Source organism: Aquarana catesbeiana, linkage group LG13 (genome assembly GCF_042186555.1).
Source record: "Aquarana catesbeiana isolate 2022-GZ linkage group LG13, ASM4218655v1, whole genome shotgun sequence".
In the NCBI taxonomy this organism is placed as follows: Eukaryota; Metazoa; Chordata; class Amphibia; order Anura; family Ranidae; genus Aquarana; species Aquarana catesbeiana.
In genome coordinates, this window is record NC_133336.1 from 225,377,521 (window position 1) to 225,401,959 (window position 24,439).

Here is a 24,439-nt window from a genome sequence, read left to right on the forward strand (position 1 = left end):
TACTTGTGGTGTCCCCAAGGGGTCAGTCCATGGCCCCATCCTTTTCATACTCTACTTCAACCCCCACTTGGTCAAATTATCCACCACCACAAAATTTCATTTCATTGCTATGCCGATGACACACAGCTATATGCAAATGCAACAGCTGACACCCCCACCTTCACGGTCATCCCTGTTGGTACTCACCACCTGTCTGGAGGAGATAAAGGTATGGATGGAGCACAACTTTCTTCAATTAAACAGTTCCAAAACTGAAGTTATCCTGATTGGCACTCCTCACCAGACCAAATCATCATCCATAACCAGCATCACCTTCTCTGGTTCTAACATCCTCCTCTCATCAACAGTTATGCCAAGTACACACGGGCAGGCTTTTCGGCATTAAAGGTCCGACGGTCTTTCTGACGGACTTTTGACGGACTTCTGGCGGACTTTCGAATGAACAGACTTGCCTACACACGATCACACCAAAGTTGGATGGATTCGTACCTGATGACGTACGACCAGACTAAAATAAGGAAGTTGTTAGCCAGTAGCCAATAGCTGCCCTAGCGTCGGTTTTTGTCCGTCGGACTAGCATTTAGACGAGCGGATTTTTCGGCCGGACTCGAGTCCGTCGGAAAGATTTGAAACATGTTCCAAATCTAAAGCCTGTCTGCAGGTCCGATGAAGCCCACACATGGTCGGATAGTTCGACGGATTTGTCCCGTCGGACCAGTCCGGTCGAAAAGTCCGCCCGTGTGTACACGGCATTACAAATCTTGGTGTAAAAATGGACTCCCAACTCACTTTTGAAGACCATATAAATCACCTTTGCAAGACCTCTTTCTACCACCTCCGTAACATCTCTAAACTGCGTCCCATTCTTTCCCTCCCAGATGCCGAAAAGCTGGTTCATGTCTTTGTCTCATTCAGACTGGACTACTGTAACGCACCCTCTCATTGGGATTCCTAGAAAGAGTCTGCAGAGGCTTCAGTACATCCAAAACTCTGCAGCAAGGATCCTGATGAGAGTGCGGAAACATGAGCACATTGCCCCCCATTCTCCGCTCACATTCCACTGGCTTCCTGTCTCCACTAGGATTGAGTACAAGGTTTCCCTCCTCACACACCAATGCATCCATGGACATGCCCCCCCCACCTTAAAGAACTTCTCAAAGTACAGAACACAACACGTTCCCCACACGTTCCACTAATTCAAACCTTCTTCATATACCCAGAACTAGACTCAGGACAATGGGAGACGGGGCCTTTTATGCAGCTGCCCCGCGCCTGTGGAATGCCCCTACCTGACACTTTGAGGGTTCCTCAATCCACTTATTTTTTTAAAAAAGGTCTTAAGACATTTCTATTTAACAAAGCCTTTTGTGGGGGCGTGGCCTGACACAGCATGGAGTAGGACGTGTGGACTCAGAGCTCCGTCCATTACTCCTGTTAAACTATTAATCCTGGACTTACTATATTAACTAACTAACTGGCTAGACTCCGAGTAGAGCAAGATGGCAGAGTTCACTTCTTTGAGGACCCCGAGGAGGTGATAACCTGGCTGGAAGGCCAAGGGGCACCGGAAAGAGCAGACTGATACCGCTGTAAGTACAGCTTTGGCTACCACTTACCACAATCAATACAGCATACAACTCCTGACACTTATTGCAGACCTGATTAGAACTTAACAGATATGCGCTGTGCACTGAAGTGGACATATACAGATCAAACTGCTAGATTTAAATGCTCTTCACACTAGCCCATTTATTTGCTCAGTGAGCCAGATGGAAGACCCGCCAAGGAACTGTGAGTTGTATCCTTACTACGAGAGTCAAGTTTAGACTAAACAGTCAACAAGCTGATTTTTCCCTTACCCACATTTTTTACTTTAATTTATTTTCCCCTGACATCTTATGTGGCTCAATATGTTTTTTGAGAAGACGGAGCCCCGGAGAGGGCACAGTCCTGCCCCTTTATTGCAAAGTGCAGCGAGACTTTAACCCACTCAACACCAGAGAATATGATAGTGAGATTGGGGGCCACTGCAATGAACAATTATATACTGCTCCTCCAATACGGAGTGTATCCCGTCAGCATTCTCTAGTGCGGTGGCCCCAATTACTCACATGTTTATGGCTCTACCATGCAAAGTTTTTTTATTTCCTTGTTGGGGATTTTCAGTCGGTTTGGGGATGATGCCTGCAACAGTTGGGGAGGTTGTAAGGCGGGGTGGGGGGTGGTGGGGGGGGATAGTTCAACCGTTGAACAGATTTGTATGTGTTATAACCAGACGGGACACCAACCAAAGTTTGGCACTGTTGCTGCAGATATTAAACGTTATGCTATACCTAGTAAAGTGTAGACTAAATATACAATACAGACATATGAGAAGGCTAACCAAAAAAGTAGACGCATACATGATGGCTGAAATACGTTGCTGTATAAGAGGGAACACATGGGGACTTTAAAGTTTCTTACCTGGAACGTGTGGGGCTTGCGTGAGGAGATAAAACGCTTGGCGGCCCTCACGTTCCTTAAAAAACAACACGCTGACATCTTAGTCTTAGTGGAGACTCACGTGGAGGGGAGATTGCAAATGGCTCTTCGCCGACCTTGGGTCGGATGGGCATTTCATTCGACCTACACATCACACGCACGTGGAGTATCAGTTTTGGTGGCCAAATCGGTACAATTTGAACTTATAGAGGTTTCCACGGACCCGCAGGGACGGTATGTCTTTTTATCTGTTAAGCTGTATGGGGAACCTTTTCTTATTTTGACTTTCTATGTCCCCCCCCCCCCCCCCATTCTCGATACCCATAATCTTAGAGGGGTTAACATTCATGACCAAACAAAGCCTTTTGTCCCTTTTAGATGTTTGTTTTATTGTATAAACTGCTAATTTTTCTTTTTTTGTTTTTAACCTGTAGTACTTTGAGATCTTTTGATGAAAAGGGCACTATAAATGAAATGTATTATTATTATTATTTAAAAACTTTTTGTGTTTAGGCTGAAGTTGGCATTTGAGGTTTATATTGCTGTCTGTGACTTCTTGCCCTTGGGATGACCACTCAATTTTTTTTGCATAGGTGTCACAGGGGCAGGAAGTGGGGCAAATCCACCCAATGGGGTCACAGGCAAAAAAAAAAAAATCTAAATTTTTGACTGGCGTTGGGCTTTGATCTTCATATACTGCTGTCTGTGACTTCCTGTCCTGTTAATGATCACCCCCCCCCCCTCTAACCATTTTCTTGTTTTGGTGCCACAGGGACAGGAACTGAGGGAAATGGTCCCAATGGGGTCACAGACAGAATAAAAAAACAAAAAATTGGGAGAAGTTTTAAATTTTAAAAGTTTTGGCTAGCATTGGGCTTTAAATGTTAATATACATATTAATATTATTATTTTAATATTATATTAATTATTATTTAATTATTTGAATTATTATATTTATTATAAATAATTATTATAATTATTTATATAATATTTAATTATATTAATATTTATTACATTATATTATAATAATAGTTATATTAATATTGCTGCCCACGACTTCCTGTCCCAGAGACAACTTCTTCCCCCATTGCCAACGGGACTTCTGCACACCCCCCAACATTTTGAGATGGGAACACCTACTATCAAACGTATGTAGGCATAGGACACGCCCCCTGTCACACCCCTTTGAAGGATAATTAACCAAAAAAAAGTTTAAATTAAATCCACAAGTGCTTTTTTCTTACCACTACTATTCCTTTATATTGGCTTTTAAAATGTACAAATGCAGCAATTTAGAAATTGGATGACCACTTCCCGCCCGGCCAATAGCAGATGACGGCCGGGCGGTGGTTCAGTTATCCTGACTGGGCGTCATATGACGTCCAGCAGGATAACATGCCGCCGCGTGCCCGCGAGGGCGCGCATCGCGGCGATCGGTGGAGCGGTGTGTCAGTCTGACACACCACTCCACCGATCTTGGTAAAGAGCCTCTGGGGGAGGCTCTTTACCACATGATCAGCCGTGTCCAATCACGGCTGATCACAATGTCAATAGGAAGAGCTGTTGATCGGCTTTTCCTCACTCGCGTCTGACAGACGCGAGTAGAGGAGACCCGATCGGCGGCTCTTCTGACAGGGGGGGTCTGTGCTGATTGTTCATCAGCACAGCTCCCCCTCAGATGACCACACTGGACCATCAGGGATCGCCACTAGCAACACCAGGGAAGGAGGCAACATGTGGATGGCCAGGTATGTACCCCATGGCCATCCACATGTGCCCAATGTGCCCAGTCAGTGCCCAATCTGTGCCAATCAGTGCCCACAAATGGGCACTGATTGGCATCATAATATTGCAGTGAAGCCCAGCAATGCAATCCCTTAGGGGCATCAGTGCCACCAATCAGTGTCCATCAGTGCCACCTGTCAGTGCCCATCAGTGCCCACCTATCAGTGCCCATCAGTGCCCATCCGTGCCACCTATCGGTGCCACCCATAAGTACCCATCAGTGCCACCCATAAGTACCCATCAATGCCGCCTATGAGTGCCCATCAGTGCCGCCTATGAGTGCCCACCGGTGCCACCTATGATTGCCCACCAGTGCCACCTATCAGTGCCCATCATCAGTGCCCGTCAGTGCCACCTCATCAGTGCCACCTCATCAGTGCCATCTCATTGGTGCCACCTCATCAGTGCCCATCATTGAAGAAGAAAACGTACTTATTTACAAAAATTTTTTAAAGAAACAAAGAAAAACTTTTTTTTTTTCAAAATTTTCGATCTTTTTTTATTTGTTGCGCAAAAAATAACCGCAGAGGTGATCAAATACCACCAAAAGAAAGCTCTATTTGTGGGAACAAAATGATAAAAAAATTGTTTGAGTACAGTGTAGCATGACCGCGCAAATGTCATTCAAATTGCGACAGTGCTGAAAGCTGAAAATTGGCCTGGGCGGTAAGGTGTCTAAGTGCCTGGTATTGAAGTGGTTAAATAAAACTATATAGATCAAATCAAAATGAGGGACGAATGAAGAAGAAAGAGGGACAGAGGGACATTGCTCCAATCAGGGACAGTCCCTTGAAATCAGGGACAGTTGGGCGCTTTGCAGATGGCTTTCTTTCACCAATGTCTTTCTTCTTGTCACTCTTCCATAAAGGGCAGATTTGTGGAGAACACGACTAATAGTTGTCCTGTGGACAGATTCTCCCACCTGAGCTGTGGATCTCTGCAGCTCCTCCAGAGTTACCATGGACCTCTTGGCTCTTCTCTGATGAATGCTCTCCTTGCCCGGCCGGTCAGTTTAGGTGGACGGCCATGTCTTGGTAGGTTTGCAGTTGTGCCATACTCTTTCCATTTTCCGATGATGGATTGAACAGAGCTCCGTGAGATGTTCAAAGCTTGGGAGATTCCTTTATAACCTAACCCTGCTTTATACTTCTCCTCAACTTTATCCCTGACCTGTCTGGTGTGTTCCTTGGCCTTCACGATGCTGTTTGTTCTCTAACAAAGCTCTGAGGGCTCCACAGAACAGCTGTATTTATACTGAGATTAAATTACACACAGGTGGACTCTTTACTAATCAGGTGACTTCTGAAGGCAATTGGTTCCACTAGATTTTAGTTAGGGGTATCAGAGTAAAGGGGGCTGAATACAAATGCCCCCCCCCCACACTTTTCACATATTTATTTGTATCATTTATCATTTTCCTTCCACTTCACAATTATGTGCCACTTTGTGTTGGTCTATCATATAAAATCCCAATAAAATATATTTACGTTTTTGATTGTAACATGACAAAAAAAGGGGGAAATGTCAAGGGGTATGAATACATTTTCTTTTTTTATTTTTTATTTTTTATTTAGTGGTATGCGACATACAATGAAACGGTAACTTCACAGAATATGTAGTGTAAACAATGTAGCATACACATGGACATCAGGTAGTGGTATCTGAACAAAAGATAAGTAAACTCAAAATTACATAACATAGACAGATCAGTAAGCATACAAGATACTCGGATACCCTGGGGGTAAAGGACTAGGGCTTCGCCTTGACAGTGGAACTGATCAATTACAGTGCTCTATGGATTCGCCCCAGTATCCAAGGAGAAATTGAGTATCTGTGCATAGGGGAAGGGTGCTGCTGGGTGACCAACTTAGGTCGAATCATACCAAATTTTTTGGATTAAATGAGAGGAAGTGAATAAAGGAGAATAAAGGGAAGAAGAGAGAGAGTGAGAAAGGGGAATGGAGAAGAGGGAAAGAAGGGGGGAAGGAGGGTGGTATGGTGGAAGAGTGAGGGGGGGAGAGTTAGAAGTCCACCCAGAGAGCAGGCACCGCCCTCAACTCCCCAGGCCATCTGGCAGCCATGGATAGGTACAAGAGCCTCTGGTATTCAACGTAGCCTGGCTATGTCTCGCGGAGGTATTCCCCTGAGAAGCGGAACTGGGTCCAATAAAACCACCTGGTCTTATGTTCCTCGGATTTGTCCCGGATTGTAGCAGTGAGATCCTCCATTCGTTCAATATCATTGACCCGTGCGAACCATTGGGCCACAGTCGGAGCAGACTGTTGCTTCCATTGACTTGGGATGCAAGCTCTAGCAGCGTTGAGTAGGTGTTTAAGAAGAGATTTATGATATCGCTTTCTTGCCATGGGAGTGAGGTTGAGGAGCACTGCAGCAGGGTCATTGGTTAAGGAAATCTCTGTGAATTTGTGGATGTAGCGGAGGACAGGTTGCCAGAAAGTTTGTAGTTTGGGGCACTCCCAGAAGATGTGTAGGATAGTGCCAGTTTGTTGCTCACATCGCCAGCAGCCATCAGATTGGTTGGGAAATATTTTGGCCAATACGGCCGGCGTGCGGTACCAGCGTGTGGTCAACTTATAGGAGATTTCTTGATATTTGCTGCAAAGTGACTGCGTTCCTTCTGTGGAGTAGTAAATGTGGTTTGTAGGTCCCTTTCCCACTTAGCTAGGAAGGGGGGGGTCTGTGGCAGCATCAGTGCTGTGTCTTGGCCTAGGCCAACAAGGCCCAGGCCTAGGGCGGCACTGTGCGGGGGGGCGGCAGAAAGCCGCCCCCCCCCCCCGAAAATGGCAGCGGCGCCCCCTTCCCGACTCCCGCACAGCAGGGAGTACAGCTTAGCAGTGCAGTACAGTGGCGTCCCGGGTGCCGTCAAGCCGCCCCTCCGTAAAGCTGTGATTCTGTCTCTGATTGGCCCTCTGCTGTGGCCAATCATGGGGAGGGAAACAGCGGTCAGGAAGCTGGGCGGCGGCACGGTAAAACCAATTAGAGCCGCTCTCTCTTCTCTCTCTCTTCGGCTGACAGAAAGGGGAGGGGGGGCGAGCGGGGGAGTTCTCTGGCAAATGGAGCAGCAGATCTGTGACAGGGAGAGGAGAGATGTGGGTTGTCTGTGTATCTCCCCCGCTCGCCCCCCCTCCCCTGACAACCCGCATCTCTCCTCTCCCTGTCACAGATCTGCTGCTCCATTTGCCAGAGAACTCCCCCGCTCGCCCCCCCTCCCCTTTCTGTCAGCCTAAGGGAGAAGAGAGAGCGGCTCTAATTGGTTTCCCTGCGCCGTCGCCCAGCTTCCTGACCGCTGTTTTCCTCCCCATGATTGGCCGCAGCAGAGGGCCAATCAGAAGACTCTGGGGGGCATCATGGGAAAAGTAGCCCCCACAGACATGCTACAGCCCCCAGCATGCATGCACTCTGCTGAGGGGGGGTGTTAGAGGAGAAAAAGAGAGTACTGTGCTGGGGGAAGCCAAAGAGGGAGCCACGCTGTACCCGCACCACCAGAGAGCCACTCTGTACCCGCACCACCAGAGAGCCACGCTGTACCCGCACCACCAGAGAGCCACGCTGTACCCGCACCACCAGAGAGCCACGCTGTACCCGCACCACCAGAGAGCCACGCTGTACCCGCACCACCAGAGAGCCACGCTGTACCCGCACCACCAGAGAGCCACGCTGTACCCGCACCACCAGAGAGCCACGCTGTACCCGCACCACCAGAGAGCCACGCTGTACCCGCACCACCAAAGAGCCACGCTGTACCCGCACCACCAGAGAGCCACGCTGTACCCGCACCACCAGAGAGCCACGCTGTACCCGCACCGCCAAAGAGCCACGCTGTACCCACACCGACAAAGAGCCACGCTGTACCCGCACCGACAAAGAGCCACGCTGTACCCGCACCGACAAAGAGCCACGCTGTACCCGCACCACCAGAGAGCCACGCTGTACCCGCACCACCAGAGAGCCACGCTGTACCCGCACCACCAGAGAGCCACGCTGTACCCGCACCACCAGAGAGCCACGCTGTACCCGCACCACCAGAGGGGGAGAAAGATGAAGCCACTGCCGGGGTACAGACATGCTACACTACTGACCAGAGTCAGCCTGGGCAACCCAGAGTGAGCGAACGTCCAGCCGGAGGGATCACTGTTGCGGTTTCACCGGGTCTGGTAAGAGAGCCTGTTGGCCATTATTCATTACTGTTCCCAGGGACTGAGCCATTAGGAAGTGCCTAACCTGATATCCTCTGGGCCTTGTTGACCGCCACAATGAGCTCCAACGCTGGGCCTCCAGTCAAAAAATTAAGGGGGATGACACAATTTTTACAGCTCCAGGTGACACCAAACCTAGTGACGCCACTGTCCCAGAGCCCACAACAAGTTCCGGCACTGAGCTTCGGTAACTGGCAGCCAGAGTGCGCTAGCGTGGGCACCCAGGACATCTGCCACCTGGGGTCCCACAAGCGGCGATCGGCTTTCCGTAGCAGCCACCACCTCTCTCCCCACTGTCAGCCACACACACTCCTCAGCTCCTCCTCCTTCTCAGCTCCAATGTTCTAGTGTACACAGCCAGGAGGAGAAGGAGCCACAGAGGAGGGACACGACTTCAGTGTAAGAGCCGCGCTTCTGCTCTGAGGTCTGTGTATAGTTTACAGTGGAGGGGGACACAGTAACCGGGAAGGAGGCAGATAACAAATGCACACATGGATGAGGGGAGGGGGGGTAAGGGGATATGTGCTGGGTGCTTTGGGAGGGGTCTGATCCTCCCCTCCCAAAGCAACCAGCACATATCCCCTTACCACCAAACGAAAAGATGCTGCATGCCTCTCTGTCCTCTTCCCGCGGCGTCCCTCTGTCCTCCTCCAATGAAGATGACAGGGCGGATCTTTAAAAGAAAGGGGTGTGGCCTTGACAGGAAGGGGTGGGTCATATTTAAATTAGGGGGTGCGCAAGCTCAGTCAGGCCTAGGGCAGCACAAAACCTAAATACACCACTGGGCAGCATGCATGTCCAACAAAGTTTTGTAAGATCTAGAAAGGGAACCTCGGATTGGGCCATCACCCAGACATATTTCCTCAAAGGAATGAAGTTGTCTAGAAAAAAGCGTATATCTGGGTAGCGAGCCGAGAAAGTGGAAGAGTTGCCCCGTTCTCCAACTATCCAACGTGATGGGTGCCTGTCCTGATATCACGGACCCTGTGTGGATCCAACCCTTGGGTCCTAGGAATTGAGACGCGCGCAGGAGCCTTTTCGGGGCCTGCCCAGTAAAGGCCGGGTCTGACCAGCTCGGGGGGAATTTGGGATGTCCTATAATTGGGGTCATGGGAGAATGGAAACTAGGCAAGGAGGAAAGACGAAAAAATCTATCCATCTCTGCAAGAGAAGGGCCAATCAGCGGGTGAGTGGCTACGTGGGGGTCAAGATGTTTACCTGCCCAAGGTAGACCAGCCAATGGGACCCGGGCCATCTCCTGCTCTAACATTACCCAGAGTTTCCATTCCCCATGGCGACACCAGTCACTTACTCGGGTCATGTGCTTTGCGGTATAATAGAGAGCAGGGTCTGGGAAACCAATGCCTCCCCTCAGCTCCGGCCTAAGCGGTAACACCCTACCTGTTCGTGGGTGTCTACCACGCCATAGGAACTTAATAAACCTTGAGCGAACCTCGTGAAAGAAAGTTTGCGGTAGTTTGACAGGTAAGGCTTGTAGCAAATATAGGAGCCGAGGCATTGCGTTCATCTTCAGTACATTACACCGGCCAAACCAAGATAGAGCAAGGGGATCCCATTTCTTAAGGTCTGTATTGAGCGTCGCTAGGAAGGGACAAAAATTCAGGGCAAAGATATCTTTTGGATTTGTCTGAATTCTGGTGCCCAAGTATTGAATAGAACGGGTGGCCCATTTAAACGGGAAAAAGGGTCGTAAACCTGACAGTGTGTTGTCTGGTATGGAAATATTCAGGGCTTCTGACTTTTGGAGGTTAACTTTGAAGTTGGAAAGATTGCCATACCGTTTCAATTCTTGTAGCAACGAAGGCAGGGACGTTTGGTGATAAAAAATAAAAGATCGTCCGCGTATGCCGCTACTTTGTGTTGATAGTGGTCTGAATGGACCCCGCTGATATTAGGGTTATCTTTCACATAGCGAAGAAATGGTTCTAGGGAAAGGACAAACAGCAGGGGGGAAAGCGGGCATCCCTGCCTAGTCCCGTTGGAGATCGCAAAGATGTCAGATTCTATCCCATTCACCCGTACCGTGGCTGTAGGATTAGAATAGAGGGCAGAGATCCAGTCTAGGATGGGCTTCGGCATTCCAAAAGAACAGAGTGCTTCCCGGAGAAACCCCCAGTCCACCCTATCAAAAGCCTTCTCCGCATCAGTGGATAGGAGTAAAAGAGGGGTGTTGGATTTTTCCGCCTTCTCTATAACGGTTATCGTCCGGATAGTGTTATCTCTCGCTTCACGAGTCCGTATGAAACCCACCTGGTCGGGTGCTACCAAGCGTTGCATTAGGCTATTGAATCTGGAGGCTATGATTTTCATGAGAAGCTTGATGTCACAATTTAGAAGAGAAATGGGCCTGTAGCTGGAGCATAGCAACGGGTCCTTTCTGGGCTTAGGGAGTACAGAGATAGAAGCTTGTAGCATGTCAGGAGGGACTTTATGCCCTTCTAGTATGGCATTGAAGGCTGTGATGAATTGGGGTGCTAGATGTGTCTGAAATGTCTTGTAATATAGGAGGGTAAAGCCATCAGGCCCGGGGGCCTTCCCCGGCTGTGTGTCTGCTATGCCGTCTGCGAGCTCATCTACGTGGAGTGGTTGGGAAAGTACCGTATTTATCGGCGTATAACACGCGCCGGCGTATAACACGCACCCCAAGTTTAGGAGAGAATTTTAAGGAAAAAAATTTTTTAGGAGGGAAGTTTAAGGAAAAAAAAACTTACATTAAAATGCCCATCAATGCAGCCTTATCTGTCCATCTGCAGCCTTTTCAGTGTCAGTGCAGCTTTGTCAGTGCAGCCTTGTCAGTGCAGCTTTGCCCCAGTGCAGCCTTGTCAGTGAAGCTTTGCCCCAGTGCAGCCTTGTCAGTGAAGCTTTGCCCCAGTGCAGCCTTGCCTCAGTGCAGCCTTGCCCCAGTGCAGCTTCGTTAGTGCAGGTCTGCCCCAGTCCAGCCATGTCAGTGCAGCTTTGTGCACTCGGTGTAGATTCAAAAAATGGCGCCGAGACTGCAGGGAGCCGAGATACACATACTCGAGTGTTCTCGGCTTTTTCCGGCGCCGCCGTCACGCCCAGTCCCGCCCCTGGACCTGTGTTATGTCCATCATAGGGCGGGACTGGGCGTGACTGTGAGCGGCGCCGAAAAAAGCCGAGAACACTCGAGTATGTGTATCTCGGCTCCCTGCAGTCTCGGCGCCATTTTTGAATCTACCCACGGCTGTGTATGTCGGCGGCGACCGCGGCAATTGCCGCGATCGCTCCGATGACACAGAAATCGGTGGGGATCGGCCTATAACACGCACCCACGATTTTCCCCTGATTTTCAGGGGAAAAAAGTGCGTGTTATAGGCCGATAAATACGGTAATTCCCATTCGGCTTCTGTGAGAGAGGGGAGTTTAAAGGTATTCCCGTATGTTTGATAGGGAGGGGGCCGAAGATCCAGTGGCCTGTGCCCCGTCTAAATTATAAAGCTTTAAATAAAATGCCCGAAAGGCAGCTGCTAGGTCCGATGAAGTGTGAATCTTGGACCCTGATGGGGTCAGGAGGGCTGGTATGTATGATTGTGTGCGCTTCGCTCTCAATGCATTTGCCAGCAAACGCCCACATTTATCTCCATACTCGTAAAAGGAGCGGCGCGCCTTAAGCAGGACGTGTTTGGCCTTATACAGAGAGTGCTCTCTGATAGCCTCTCTAGTCTGAAGCAGTTCTGCTTCCAATGTACGGTCAGTTCGAACCTTGTGTTGCCTCTCCAAAACGTGAAGTTTTGTCAACAGGTCCGTCAGAGTTTTGGCGCGGCGTTGCTTGGCCGCATGACCAAGTTTTATGAAGATCCCTCTAATGTAACATTTGTGTGCTGACCACACTGAGAGAGGGTTAGACATGGAGCCAGTATTGTTTTTAAAATAGGAGCGAAGTTCTCTGTTGATCTCTGTAGCTGTTTCAGGGTCCTTGAGGAGTGTTTCATTTAGACGCCAGGATGATGTCTTAGGGTGTGAGCGTGGAAGAGTGAGCTCTAGGAGGACTGGAGCATGATCGGAGAGCATTATCTGACCTATCTCTGCTTTGGAGGCTAAGGAAATCGCGGAATGTTGTATTAGAAAAAAATCGATCCTAGAGTAGGATCTGTGGGTCGAAGAATAGAAGGAGAAATCTCGTTCCTGGGGATGGAAAATTCTCCATATGTCTACCAATTGATGATCATGCAACAGGTCCTTCAGAGCCCGTCTTGCACCCTGAGGTAGGGAGGATGATTGGACAGATGAATCCTTAGACGGATCCAAGGTGAGGTTAAAATCTCCCCCCAGGATGAGAGTACCATCATGGAAAGGCTCCAACGCTGCTAGGAAAGCCCCCAAGACCTGAGCTTGGTTCGTGTTAGGTAGGTAATAATTCGCAAGGGTAAATGTGTGAGAATCGATTTTGCCCTTCAGGAGCAGGAACCTGCCCTCCCCATCCCGGACTTCATCCAGGAACTGCCAGTGTAGAGATTTAGATAGCAGAATGCTCGTCCCTCTGGATTTAGAGGAGGTAGATGCACTATGGTAGGCCACTGGAAAGTGTTTGTTAGAAAGCCTCGGGACCTTGTCTGCCCGAAAATGAGTCTCTTGAAGGAAGACTATGTGTGCTCCAGAGCTCGGACAGACACCTGGTTCGCTTCTCAGGGGCGTTCAGACCTTTGATGTTCCATGAAAGGAACTTAAGAGCCATATTGGCAGAGTGCCCGCTCTCTGAGTGGCGATAGAATCTAGTAAAAAGAGGGGAGATAGAAGGGAAAGGTGGAAGTGGACAATGAGTGGGAGTTTGGCGAGGTAAAAAAAAGCTGAAGTATAGGGAAGAAGGAGATACAACTGAAGAGGAAGAGAAAAATAAGAAAAAAAAAAAAATTTTGAGGGGGGAGAAAAGAGTACTACTGTGGGGGGAGGTAGGGCACAGTCAAGCGCGGAGCCCCAGCCTTTGGAACCCCTGCAGCAACATTTGTATATCACTGATACATCAGCACCATCATGAGAGGGAAAAAAACAAACAAAAAGAAATTAACCTCTTAAGAGTAATATTGGAGAACCAGACATTAAACATGTAACAACCGCTAAATGATTACTGAAAAGATTACAATCAATGGTTACCTATTGCCCTAAACTTGGGCCGGGTACAACAAAGAGCTTATGAGGAAATATACGGGTTAACATTGCTACATCTCCTGAATTACTTCCCAACCTCCAATGCACTTGGCTCCAGGAGCTCAACGTATGAATACATTTTCAAGGCACTGTATACAAACAGCATTCGCTATTCTTGGCACCGTGTTACGGGTCCCCTTTAAGGGATCATGGCGGCCCCCCCTCCTCGCAGTCGCCCCATCCAGTTCCGGCGCTTCATAACTTCAGATCCCGCCGCCGCTTTCATGAGACACTTTCTTCATCTGGAGCTCCTTAACAAAATGCCATCCGCAGCCTGCCGTGTAATTATTAGGCGTTCGCTGCAGCGTTCCGGGGTGGTGGGTCGCTTTCCTTTCGAAGAACTAGAAACCCCCCGTATGGGTCTCCGAGGAAGCGAATATCCTGTGACCTAAAAATGAGGCTAGAAACCGCTTTTGTTTCTTACATTGGCGGTTCTGCTGCTGAATAACCAGCAGTGGAAAATCCGACAATCAAGCTGAAGAGTCAGGTTCAAGCCAAGCGGCTGTACGCACCGCGGTCTGCTAACACCGACCCTACGGTCACACCTATGCAGTTTTTACTGTGTTTTGCAGAAATGCACTACAGTTCATTTAACATTGTTTCCTATGGTACACGTTCAAGTCATTGGGTTTTTCAGCAACTGCGTTTTTGGAAAGGGTCGGGGATTCCCCCCCCAGCAGATTGCATATAATAGCCTTCAATGGACCCACACCAGAAATGTGTTTTGCATGTTGCGTTTTTGTTTTTCTTCTCCTTAACAAACACTGTATATAGCTGGTTGCTAAGGAGCAGTCCGGGAAATCAGCCGCCACGTCCTTAACAACCGATTTGTCATCAGCTGTCAGCGGGCTTCCCTGCTGAGAGCTGAATATAAAAAAAAAAAAGAATTGCTGTAAAAAATTTTTTTAAAAAAATGGCGCGGGCCCCCCCAAATCCATACCAGGCCCTTATCTGAGCAAGCAGCCTGGCAGGTCAGGATGGGGGGGGTGAGGACCCCCCCACTGAAAAGCACCTTGTCCCCATGTTGATGGAGACAAGGGCCTCTTCCTTTTTTTTTTTTAATAATCAGAAATTTTTATTGTTTATTTCATTTATATATACACCATTTATACAACATTCTATACCCCTTTGTTCAAACAATAGAAACATACTACACATTACATCCTACATCACCTACCACCGTTTTCCCCCCTGTCCCAGCGGCCGACATTTACATATGCGAGGGGGAAAAAAAAAAAAAAAATGGTACCCACCCCACCGTGTTTATCGTGCTTATGTTTATAAAGTGTTAAAAAAATAAAATTATAAATAAGTTCCCCCTAATTCTTATTAGTGTCCTTAATCACTTCAATTCATAACTATATATTGTGTGAAGAGAAAAAAAAAATATAGATAAATAAATAAATAAATGGTACCCACCCCACCGTGTTTATCGTGCTTATGTTTATAAAGTGTTAAAAAAATAAAATTATAAATAAGTTCCCCCTAATTCCTATTAGTGTCCTTAATCACTTCAATTCATAAGACAAGGGCCTCTTCCTAACAACCCTGGGTGGTGGTTGTGGGGGGTGGGTCTGCAGGCGGGGGGGCTTATCGGAATCTGGAAGCCCCCAGATCCTGGCCCCTCCTCCATATGTGAATGAGCCCTTATCTATTTACCAAAAAAAATGTCAAAAATAAAGACAGGAGGCAGTTTTTGACCATTTCCTAAAAAAATAGAAAATAAAAAAAATAAATAAAAAAAAAATAAAAAAAAGTAAAAAAAATAATAAAAAAATAAAAAACAATGTTCCCCCATGTAAATCCAACTAACGCCGCCTGCTGCACCCGCAAAACAAAGCTCCGCTCGCAATGAACTGCCTTCCCTGCAATGTGACATTTCTTAAATAGCTAAGGGGCGGGGCCACCCGGCGACATCACCTGGTGGCACCGGCCCCCTGTGACGTTGTCAACCGGTGCACGCTGGGCCGCCCAGTATCAAAAATGAGGGTATAAAAATGCAAAACACACTAAAAAAACAAAAACGCATCAAGCGCAACAGGCATAGATGTGAACCTAGACTGAAAAAGGGATTTTTTTTTTTTTTAGAAATCTGATTGGCCGGTCAGCAGTATCCAACCTGACATGCAATAGTGGGAGGTTGCACAGCACAGAATCATTAGCAAGAGGCTGAAGTCCTGAACAGACTCACAAAGCATGTTTAGAAAAAAAAAAAAATAGAATTATGGGGAAATACAATAAAAACGGAATAAAAGTGACCTCCCTGGGATTGCTGATTTTCGCACGGTTGCGGAGTTTCCTAGATAGTATAAGTGATACGTTGAATCATTTCACGCGCTGCTTGCGGTTACCTGAACAGATCGTTCAGAAAGGACTTGGCTGCCCCCTGCTGACAGAAGCCAAGAAAAAAAAAACTGCATTCTGAAACTTGAACTTTTGGGCAGTTAACCCCTTGGTGGAAAATCTTCACAGGACGTCAAGGTCTACAGATTGCAGATGATTTCCAATAGGAGTTCTATTTACAGTGCCTTGAAAAAGTATTCATACCCCTTGAAATTTCCCACATTTTGTCATGTTACAACCAAAAAATGTAAATGTATTTTATTAGGATTTTATGTGATAGACCAACACAAAGTAGCACATAATTGTGAAGTGGAAGGAAAATGATAAATGATACAAATAAATATGTGAAAAGTGTGGGGGGGCATTTGTATGGCGCCCCCCGGAGTCAATACTTTGTAGAACCCCCCTTTCACTGCAATTACAGCTGCAAGTCTTTTTGGGGATGTCTCTACCAGCTTTGCACATCTAGAGAGGACATTTCTGCCCATTCTTCTTCTTTGTAAAATATCTCAAGCTCTGTCAGATTGGATGGAGAGCGTCTGTGAACAGCAATTTTCAAGTCTTGCCACAGATTCTCAATGGGATTTAGGTCTGGACTGTGACTGGGCCATTCACACCAAACACAACATCATCAAATATGTAAAGATAAGAAATGACAACAATTCGAATATATCGAGCTAACATTACCTGTCAAAAATAGAATTTCAAAATACAGGTGTATATATAGTGTAATGGGCATATCAACCATTCCTAACAGACACACTAAGCCTATTACAGGACAACACACGAGCCACTGTTTCTCTATGCCTAGGTGTCTATTCCATCTGGTTGTAACCTGTTGCCATGCGTGTCCCCGTGCTTCCGACTCAAATTTTGCCAGACTTAATATACAGAAAAATAGAATAAGAAAAAGAAGAAAACTAGTAAAGAAGAAGATAGTAGAAAGAATTAGGGGAGTACCCCCAGCAATATAGGAATAAAGAAGGGAGTGATAATAAAATAGGAAAAGATTAAGGAATAAAATAAAGGGACCAATACCGAAGAAAAAAAACACCCAAGAGGGGGAAATGGAGGTGTCAAATGCGCGTTTTCTCAAGTTACTATGCAATCAATAGGGATCTATGTGTCTCCACAGCGATCCACCATGTGACCCTATGGAGTCACATTTAAATTAGTCTACCATGTCGTCCCTCATCAGAAAAAACAAACATATTCCAAGGTGTCTATGTCTTGGTATATCGTTCCCTTTGATGACATTTTGTGAGGATAAGATCATCCATCTTCTTAATTTCCTTTACTCTTTGAACCACAGGCCTATAGAAGGAGCTTGTGTGGACTTCCAACCTAAAGGAATGCATGCTTTGGCTGCATCGAAAAGATGGCGAATGATTGATTTTTTTTTTATAGGTTTTGCTTAGAATGTTAGATGCATGGAGCAAAAAGAAGGCCGGGTCATTCGGGATTAGACGTTCCATAAAGTTTTGAGCTACTTGTTGGATCGTCTTCCAGAACTGTTCTAATTTTGGACATAACCAGAAGACATGGAGAATTGTTCCCCTATCTTCTTGGCATCTCCAACAATGATCCGAAGAGGAGGGATAGATCTTTTGCAATTTTACGGGAGTATTGTACTATCTGGTAACAATTTTAAAATTTGTCTCCTGTATCTTAGTACATATAGAGGACCCGTATGTAAAGATAAGTATGTTTTGCCGTTGATGTGCCGTAAACTTATGCCCAATATCTGTCTTCCATGCACTAAGGCATGGCAGCTGATAATCATCAGGTGACGTGATCAATAACTGGTATACGGCCGACAGGGCATGAGGTAAAGCACCCTTCTCTGAGCAATAGGTCTCATATATTATAACATTTTGGCTAAAATTGTCAGGAAAAGGCAAAGACCGTAAGAAATGAGTCAATTGTAGGGCTCTCCAGTAGTCTAGCCTGAAGAGACCCGTTGTGTCCCTAAGCTCTGACAAGGATGGCCAGTTACTATGGGTGAGAAAATGAGATGCCTGAAAATGACCATTTTGCCTCAGGGAGTGAAAGACTAAGTCCTGGATGCCTGGGGGGAATGCAGGATTCCCCAGAATCGGGTAGAGTAGAGAATGAGTTGACGTAAGAGAGAACTTAAGAAACAGTGACGAACAAACCCGCACAGTCAACCCCACCAACTGGTGATTCTTTATGTCGTTTGGTATTAATGGATAGCACCAAGGTGTCCTAGTAAGTAAAATGATACTTTAAGACTGTTCCAGTCTTGGCCATAGTTTAGTTGTTTGATGGCGGCACCAGTCAATAAGCCTGGTTAGTTGCGTCGCCTGTTGATATTTCCGTATATCAGGCATCGCCAATCCACCATAAATTTTAGGAAATGAAAGTTGTCGTCTGTTTAATCTCGGTCATTTATGGGCCCAGATAAAGTCAGAAAACATTGTTGCAACCTGATCAAAATATTTAGAGGGAATGTGGATCGGTAGTGCCTGAAGGAGGTACAAAAATTTGGGAAGAATGCACATCTTAAGGATGTTGCACCTCCCGAACTAGGAGTGCAGTCCCGTATGCCATTTGTTAAGTAATGCCCTTGTGTCTTTTAATAAGGGTGGAACATTCAAGTTAAATATTTGAGATATATTGGGGGGGGGGGATATATGTGCCTAGATATCCCAGGTCTGTTGTCGTCCACTTAAATTTAAAGCTTGTCTTATACCCACTCCCATTGCCTCAGACTTGTTAAAATTAATCTTCAAGTTTGGCAGGGTGCCGTATCTATGAAATTCGCGGAGAAGGTTTGGCAAGGAGATCAAGGGAATTGTAAGCGAGAACATCATATCGTCCGCATATGCAGATACCTTCTGCTGGGTGTCCCCTATCGCCACTCCCCCCTATGTCCGGGTTTAGCCGGACCGTACACAGTAAAGGCTCCAGTGACAGGGCAAAGAGGAGTGGCGACAGGGGGCAGCCTTGTCTCGTGCTGTTATTAATCATGAAAGGCTCAGAGAGCACCCCATTAGCTCTAACTCGAGCAGTGGGTTCCGAGTACAATGTGCCTATGCGGTCGATCAAGACATCCTCAATCCCCACGTATTTCAGCACCGCAGCCATAAATTGCCAGTCTACCCTATCGAAGGCCTTCTCCGCGTCGGTTCCCAAAAATACACAGGGGATGTAATCCTTATTTACCACGTGCAGCAGATTTAAAACTTTGATTGTATTATCCCTGGCCTCACGAGTAGGCACAAATCCAACCTGATCTAAATGGATCAGAGTTGGAAGGTGCTCTTGAATTCTGGTGATTCTATGACTTTTGTAAATATTTTTAGGTCGTTGTTAAGCAACAAATTCGGCCTATAGCTGCCACATGCGGTAGGGTCTTTTCCCTCCTTAGGTATCACTGCTATTTATGCCGGAAGTGTATCACGAGGGAATGTCATGTCAGGACCCAGGCCATTAACCACTTAAGGAGCGCCTCACGCCGATGTACGTCGGCAAGGCGGCACGGGCAGGCAAAATCACGTACATGTACGTGATTTGCCTCCCGCGGGTGGGGGGTCCCATAGGACCCCCCCCCCGCCGCCCGAGGCGGTCCCGTTTTGTTCCCCGGCGATCGGAGACGAGGGGGAGGCCATCCGTTCGTGGCCCCCCCCTCGCGATCGCCGCCGGCCAATAGGAACACTCCTTTGCTGCTGTATGCTAAACAGCAGCAAAGGAAGTGATGTCATCTCCCCTCGGGTCGGTAGTTTCCGTTCCGGCCCGAGGAGAGACAACATGTGAGTGAGTGCACCAACACACACACACACAGTAGAACATGCCAGGCACACATTACACCCCGATCCCCCCCCCGATCGCCTCCCGATCCCCCCCCGATCACCCCCCCCCGTCACAAACTGACACCAGCAGTTTTTTGTTTTTTTTTTTGTTTTTTTTCTGATTACTGCTAGGTGTCAGTTTGTGACAGTTACTGTGTTAGCACAGTTACTGTTACCCCCCTGTAGGTCTAGGATACCCCCCTAACCCCCCCTAATAAAGTTTTAACCCCTTGATCACCCCCTGTCACCAATGTCACTAAGCGATCATTTTTCTGATCGCTGTATTAGTGTCGCTGGTGACGCTAGTTAGTGAGGTAAATATTTAGGTTCGCCGTCAGCGTTTTATAGCGTCAGGGACCCCCATATACTACCTAATAAATGTTTTAACCCCTTGATTGCCCCCTAGTTAACCCTTTCACCACTGATCACCGTATAACCGTTACGGTTGACGCTGGTTAGTTTGTTTATTTTTTATAGTGTCAGGGCACCCGCCGTTTATTACCGAATAAAGGTTTAGCCCCCTAATCGCCCGGCGGTGATATGCGTCGCCCCAGGCAGCGTCAGATTAGCGCCAGTACCGCTAACACCCACGCACGCAGCATACGCCTCCCTTAGTGGTATAGTATCTGATCGGATCAATATCTGATCCAATCAGATCTATACTAGCGTCCCCAGCAATTTAGGGTTCCCAAAAACGCAGTGTTAGCGGGATCAGCCCAGATACCTGCTAGCACCTGCGTTTTGCGCCTCCGCCCAGCCCACCCAAGTGCAGTATCGATCGATCACTGTCACTTACAAAACACTAAACGCATAACTGCAGCGTTCGCAGAGTCAGGCCTGATCCCTGTGATCGCTAACAGTTTTTTTGGTAGCATTTTGGTGAACTGGCAAGCACCAGCCCCAGGCAGCGTCAGGTTAGCGCCAGTACCGCTAACACCCACGCACGCACCGTACACCTCCCTTAGTGGTATAGTATCTGAACGGATCAATATCTGATCCGATCAGATCTATACTAGCGTCCCCAGCAGTTTAGGGTTCCCAAAAACGCAGTGTTAGCGGGATCAGCCCAGATACCTGCTAGCACCTGCGTTTTGCCCCTCCGCCCGGCCCAGCCCAGCCCACCCAAGTGCAGTATCGATCGATCACTGTCACTTACAGAACACTGAACGCATAACTGCTGCGTTCGCAGAGTCAGGCCTGATCCCTGCCATCGCTAACAGTTTTTTTGGTAGCGTTTTGGTGAACTGGCAAGCACCAGCCCCAGGCAGCGTCAGGTTAGCGCCAGTAGCGCTAACACCCACGCACGCACCATACACCTCCCTTAGTGGTATAGTATCTGATCGGATCAATATCTGATCCGATCAGATCTATACTGGCGTCCCCAGCAGTTTAGGGTTCCCAAAAACGCAGTGTTAGCGGGATCAGCCCAGATACCTGCTAGCACCTGCGTTTTGCCCCTCCGCCCGGCCCGGCCCAGCCCACCCAAGTGCAGTATCGATCGATCACTGTCACTTACAAAACTCTAAACGCATAACTGCAGCGTTCGCAGAGTCAGGCCTGATCCCTGCGATCGCTAACAGTTTTTTTGGTAGCGTTTTGGGGAACTGGCAAGCACCAGCGGTGTAGTACACCCCGGTCGTAGTCATACCAGCACTGCAGTAACACTTGGTGACGTGGCGAGTCCCATAAGTGCAGTTCAAGCTGGTGAGGTGGCAAGCACAAGTAGTGTCCCGCTGCCACCAAGAAGACAAACAGGCCCGTCGTGCCCATAGTGCCCTTCCTGCTGCATTCGCCAATCCTAATTGGGAACCCACCGCTTCTGCAGCACCCATACTTCCCCCATTCACATCCCCAACCAAATGCAGTCGGCTGCATGAGAGGCATTTTTATGTCCTCCCGAGTACCCCTACCCAACAAACCCCCCCAAAAAAGATGTTGTGTCTGCAGCAAGCGCGGATATAGACGTGACACCCGCTATTATTGTCCCTCCTGTCCTGACAATCCTGGTCTTTGCATTGGTGAATGTTTTGAACGCTACCATTCACTAGTTGAGTATTAGCGTGGGGTACAGCATTGCACAGACTAGGCCCACTTTCACAGGGTCTCCCAAGATGCCATCGCATTTTGAGAGACCCGAACCTGGAACCGGTTACAGTTATAAAAGTTAGTTACAAAAAAAGTGTAAAAAAAAAAAAATATATAAAATAAAAAAAAATAGTTGTCGTTTTATTGTTCTCTCTCTCTCTCTCTCTCTATTGTTCTGCTCTTTTTTTACTGTATTCTATTCTGCAATGTTTTATTGTTATTATGTTTTATCATGTTTGTTTTTCAGGTATGTAATTATTTATACTTTACTGTTTACTGTGCTTTATTGTTAACCATTGTTAACCATTTTTTTGTCTTCAGGTACGCCATTAACGACTTTGAGTGGTTATACCAGAATGATGCCTGCAGGTTTAGGTATCATCTTGGTATCATTCTTTTCAGCCAGCGGTCGGCTTTCATGTAAAAGCAATCCTAGCGGCTAATTAGCCTCTAGACTGCTTTTACAAGCCGTGGGAGGGAATGCCCCACCCACCGTCTTTCGTGTTTTTCTCTGGCTCTCCTGTCTCAACAGGGAACCTGAGAATGCAGCCGGTGATTCAGCCAGCTGACCATAGAGCTGATCAGAGACCAGAGTGGCTCCAAACATCTCTATGGCCTAAGAAACCGGAAGCTACGAGCATTTCATGACTTAGATTTCGCCGGATGTAAATAGCGCCATTGGGAAATTGGGGAAGCATTTTATCACACCGATCTTGGTGTGGTCAGATGCTTTGAGGGCAGAGGAGAGATTTAGGGTCTAATAGACCCCAATTTTTTCAAAAAAGAGTACCTGTCACTACCTATTGCTATCATAGGGGATATTTACATTCCCCGAGATAACAATAAAAATGATTAAAAAAAAAAATATGAAAGGAACAGTTTAAAAGTAAGATTAAAAAAGCAAAAAAATAATAAAGAAAAAAAAAAAAAAAAAAAAAAAAAAAAAAAAGCACCCCTGTCGCCCCCTGCTCTCGCGCTAAGGCGAACGCAAGCGGCGGTCTGTCGTCAAACGTAAACAGCAATTGCACCATGCATGTGAGGTATCACCGCGAAGGCCAGATCGAGTGCAGTAATTTTTCCAGTAGACCTCCTCTGTAAATCTAAAGTGGTAACCTGTAAAGGCTTTTAAAGGCTTTTAAACATGTATTTATTTTGTTGCCACTGCACGTTTGTGCGCAATTTTAAAGCATGTCATGTTTGGTATCCATGTACTCGGCCTAAGATCATCTTTTTTATTTCATCAAACATTTGGGCAATATAGTGTGTTTTAGTGCATTAAAATTTAAAAAAGTGTGTTTTTTCCCCAAAAAATGCGTTTGAAAAATCGCTGCGCAATTACTGTGTGAAAAAAAAAAATGAAACACCCACCATTTTAATCTGTAGGGCATTTGCTTTAAAAAAATATATAATGTTTGGGGGTTCAAAGTAATTTTTTTGCAAAAAAAAATAACTTTTTCATGTAAACAATAAGTGTCAGAAAGGGCTTTGTCTTCAAGTGGTTAGAAGAGTGGGTGATGTGTGACATAAGCTTCTAAATGTTGTGCATAAAATGCCAGGACAGTTCAAAACCCCCCCAAATGACCCCATTTTGGAAAGTAGACACCCCAACCTATTTGCTGAGAGGCATGTCGAGTCCATGGAATATTTTATATTGCGACACAAGTTGCGGGAAAGAGACAAATTTTTTTTTTTTTTTTTGCACAAAGTTGTCACTAAATGATATATTGCTCAAACATGCCATGGAAATATGTGAAATTACACCCCAAAATACATTCTGCTGCTTCTCCTGAGTATGGGGATACCACATGTGTGGGACTTTTTGGGAGCCTAGCCGCGTATGGGACCCCGAAAACCAAGCACCGCCTTCAGGCTTTCTAAGGGCGTGAATTTTTGATTTCACTCTTCACTGCCTATCACAGTTTCGGAGGCCATGGAATGCCCAGGTGGCACAAAACCCCCCCAAATGACCCCATTTTGGAAAGTAGACACCCCAAGCTATTTGCTGAGAGGTATAGTGAGTATTTTGCAGACCTCACTTTTTGTCACAAAGTTTTGAAAATTGAAAAAAGAAAAAAAAAAAAAGTTTTTTCTTGTCTTTCTTCATTTTCAAAAACAAATGAGAGCTGCAAAATACTCACCATGCCTCTCAGCAAATAGCTTGGGGTGTCTACTTTCCAAAATGGGGTCATTTGGGGGGGTTTGTGCCACCTGGGCATTCCATGGCCTCCGAAACTGTGATAGGCAGTAAAGAGTGAAATCAAAAATTTTCACCCTTAGAAATCCTGAAGGCAGTGATTGGTTTTCGGGGTCCCGTACGCGGCTAGGCTCCCAAAAAGTCCCACACATGTGGTATCCCCGTACTCAGGAGAAGCAGCTAAATGTATTTTGGGGTGCAATTCCACATATGCCCATGGCCTGTGTGAGCAATATATCATTTAGTGACAACTTTATGAAAAAAAAAAAAAAAGTGTCACTTTCCCGCAACTTGTGTCAAAATATAAAATATTCCATGGACTCAATATGCCTCTCAGC